Consider the following 4,608-nt stretch of genomic DNA (forward strand, 5'->3'; position numbering starts at 1 on the left):
TTGATTTTGGTGATATTTTTTTCTCCTGTTGCCAAGGTAACTTCTATTAGATTACTTTTATATGTTGTTGTTGCTTTTGATTTTGAGGTAGAACAGATGGATGTGAAGACAACATTTCTTCATGAGGATCTAGAAGAGGAGATCTACATGAAGCAACCTAAAGGCTTTGCGGTGAAGGGTAATAAAGAACTGGTATGCAAGTTAAAGAAGTCTCTGTATGGGTTAAAACAGTCACCAAGGATGTGGTATCAGAAATTTGATACATTTATACGGGGACTTAGCTTCACCAGAAGCAAAGCAGATCATTATGTGTATTTTAAATTAATTGGTGACCGTGTTATTTATCTGGTCTTATATGTGGATGATATGTTGTTGGTTGGAAATGACAAAGAAATTATCTAGGATTTGAAGACCCATTTGTCCTCCAAATTCGACATGAAAGATCTTGGTGCTACAAACTATATTTTGGGCCTGGAAATTAAAAGAGATCGGACAAAGAGGAAGCTCTGATTAAACCAGAGGAAGTATGTCGAGACAATATTGCAAAGGTTTAATATGCAGGATAGTAAACCAGTGAAGGTTCCTATTCTTGTAGGTGTAAAATTATCTGTTGAACAGTGTCCCAAGATACAAGAAGAGGAAGAGGACATGCCCCGTGTTCCATATGCAAGTGCAGTCGGTAGTCTGATGTATGCAATGGTCTGTACTAGACCAGGAATTGCACATGCAATGGGAGTACTGAGCAGGTTTATGTCAAAACCAGGGAAGGAGAACTAGACAGTAGTGAAGCGGGTTTTTAGGTATTTGCGTGGCACTAGTGATTATGGTTTGTGCTACCAAGGAAGACTAGGATTGGACAGAGTGTTGGATATTTGTGGCTTTGTTGATGCAGACTGGGTTGGAGATCTAGATCAGAGAATATCTACAAGTGGGTATGTGTTTAACCTATTTGGAGGTGCAGTCAGTTGTATGAGTACGAAACAATCTGTAGTGGCACTATCAACTACAGAAGCAAAATACATGGCAGCCACTCATGCAAGCAAGGAAGCAGTTTGGTTGCAGAGATTGTGTTCAAGTATGGGGTTAGTACAGGGAGATATAAGGATAGGCTGTAACAGCCAAAGTGCAATTTTCTTGGCAAAGAACCCTGCATATCATTCAAAGACAAAGCACAATGATGTTCAGTATCACTTTGTGAGGGATATGATAGAAGACAAAAAGGTGTTGCTGGTAAAGGTGGACACTTTGAAGAATACTGCAAATGCATTGACAAAATCTGTGAGCTCTGAGAAGTTCTCTTGGTGTAGAGAAATAATGGGCATTATAGGGCTGGAGAAATGACTAAGCTCTCTTGTGGGCCCCTGTGGAAAGAAAACAACAAGTGGGAGAATGTTGGGTTGTGTTATATTGTTTCCATGACTAGCCCACGTAGTTAACTGGAGGGTTAGAATGGGGGTGGAGCCCCCCTTCACTGTGCTGATTGCATAGCAGAGGGAGTCACAAGGGGTTTGAGGGGTGCAGGTAACCCCACTCTATGGGGTTGCTGCCCCGGGAAAAAAAAATGGACACTATATTAGGTTGGGCAGACCTACCTATGGTTTTGTGCATGATTTTCGCACATGGTTTTGGACGCGACGGTTTTCGGTCCATGGTTTTCGACGCGATGGTTTTTTGTTCCATGGTATTGGATGCTTCGACATGTATAAATATGTATTGCAACATTGAAAGGAACATAATGAAAAATCAAGCTGGTAGTCCTGGTTTTGGGATCCCAGGGAAAATCTCTGTGTATATGTGTTTTATGTGTTATGCTTTCGCATTGTTTATTTTTTGTGTTTTAGAATCGTATGCAGGTAATTTCTATATGGGGTTAAAACCTACATTTTTATCATGAATTTCTTTTAAAAGTTAAGGGAATTTAATTGATTGTATGCACAAACAAATAATGAAACCTCAACACAAGGAGCAATAAGGAAGCACATATATAAATATGTAATTGTTATTAGCACCGAAAAACTAATCATACAAAAATAGATCATAAATTTAGCATCTCTGTTGGATAATACCATTTTTGGTATTCCATGCAGTCGAAAAATCACCTTCATAAAAATATTTTTAATCTGAGCTACTCCATGATTTCACTGTACAGGTACAAAGTGTGCTTCCTTTCTTACTGTGTCCACTACCACCGTGATAGATTCATGTTGTTATCTTTCCTTTGGTAATCCCATAATAAATTCTAGTGATATCACCTCCAATTTCCATTCAAGAATGGGTAGTGGGTTCAATAGTATTGCCGGATGTTGATGTTCTACCTTCACCTGCTGACATTCTAAACATTTAGACAAACAATCTGCTACTTCCTTTTTCATGCCAGGCTAGTAAAATTCCTTCCTCAAAGTTGTTATCATCTTTTGATATCCAGGGTGTCTAACATATGGTTTCTTATGATATTCATCTAATATCATTTGTTTTAAAACCTTTGCATTTGGAACATACAATCTATTTCTATAAGTTAACATCTTTTCTAAATTTTCAGCATAACTTGGAACATTTATCTATTGCAATTTTTGTTGAATTTGTTGATAATTTGATCTTCCTGTATTGAATTTATGATATGCTCTGTAGAATCTATAGTGGAAATACTAACAGAAATTTCCATAATAGCATTTGCATGTCTACTTAAAGCATTCATTATTTTATTTTCTTTACCCTTAATTCATTTTATATAAAATTCAAATTCATTGAGAAAATACATCCACCTAGCATGTCAAGCATTAATATATGTTTGGCTGAAAAAAATATTTTAAGCTAATTTGATTGTTTCTCAAGGTGATTTTTTTTCCAAACAGGTAGTGTCTTGGCATCTTTAAGGTGTAGATCACAAAAAATAATTCTAAATCATACACTAGATACTTCTTCTCATGCAGTTTTAGTTTTCTAAATTCACAAGCCACCACAGAACCTTCTTGCATTGAAACTCTTCCTAAACCTTTCGAGCAAGCATATGTACATACAAAAAATTATTTTTCTAGATCTGCAATTTTCAAAATAGGGGCAACTGTTAGCAAGTGTTTTAGTTTGTCTTAAACTTTCCTAACACTTGGTTGTCCACTCAAACTTTGTTCCTTTATTTTGTAAGGAAGTGATAAGGTAGGCCAATTTAGAGAAACCCTCAATAAATCTTCTGGAATATCTTGTAATTCCCATGAACAATCAGATAGCTGACACATCCTTAGTTATGATCCAGCTTAAAATAGCCCTAACCTTTTCAGGATCAACATGCAATCTATCCTTTGAAATGACATGGCCCAAATACTGTATTTTGTCCTTGTAAAACTCACACTTGCTAAATTTAGCATACAACTAGTGTTCTCTTAAATTTTGTAGCACCATTTTCATATGTTCTTTATTCTCCTCCTCACTCTTAGAATACACCAAAATGTCATCTATAAATACTAGCACAAATTTTTCAAGATATTTACTAAGCACGTTGTTCATCAAACACATAAAGGTTGCTAGTGCATTAGTAAGACCAAATGGTAACACTACAAATTCATAGTGACCATATATAGTTCAAAAATTTATTTTGTGGATGTCTTCATCCTTGATTCTTAACTGATGATACATGGTTCTCAAAACAATTTTTGAGAATATGGTTGCCCCTCTTATGTGGTCAAACAAGTCATCAATTCGAGGCAACAGGTATTTGTTTTTAATGGTTAGTTTACTTAACTGTCAATAATCTATGCACATTCTGAATGTGCCATCCTTCTTCTTCACAAATAACATAGGAGCCCCCATGGTGAGACTGATCCGGAGATAAAAAATAGACTCAAAAAATAAAATTTCTCATAATCTCCCAAAACTAGCATCATGTTGTAGTGTTCATCATCCTAATTCCAACGACGCTTGAATCACCTCAATCCGAAGTCATTTGAAGAATTTTTGAAGTTTTGAAATTTTTGACCAATAACTAAAAGGTCAACAATAGGGTTCACTGGGTTTCTAATTCAGAAATCTGTATAGCTAACATCATCAACTGACTGTGCAAGGTACAGTCGGTAGTGAACTAATAAGGTCTTGACACATGTCATGTTTGTATGAGTGAATTTGGTGCGTTTTGGTTGGTTGTTGAATTTTGAGGTTGCCCAATCAGAGGCTGCCACATGTCCCTCTATGATTGGTCAAAATTTTTATATAGGAACCAAAGGCCTCGAAGGGGTTTGACACCTAGACCTCCTACATAAAAAAATGTGTGCTCTACTCTCACACCACTTTGTTTGTTCTTAACCAACATAGGTCACCACATATATTTAAAGTCAAATACGTTTGGGAGGAGGAGCCGATCGGTGAGCCCCGACCGTTGGTCATGTTATTGCCATATGTCCACGGTGCAAGGCGGAAGGGTTTGGGGCTTGGATCTTGGCCCTGGCCCCCGACCACGTTAATCACCTATACAATCGGGCAATTTTCTTGGCGAAGAGGGTGGAGCTACAAACCCTAGACCATGGTCCCATCGACAACCATATGACCATGCAGAGGAGGTTATGCTAGAGGGCGTCGGCAGATAATCCCTAGGCCCTAGTTCATGTGAAAATTATGTGA

The sequence above is a fragment of the Pinus tabuliformis genome, chromosome 5_2 (assembly GCF_031772625.1).
Source record: "Pinus tabuliformis cultivar Carrire ecotype Pingquan chromosome 5_2, CPIR1, whole genome shotgun sequence".
In the NCBI taxonomy this organism is placed as follows: Eukaryota; Viridiplantae; Streptophyta; class Pinopsida; order Pinales; family Pinaceae; genus Pinus; species Pinus tabuliformis.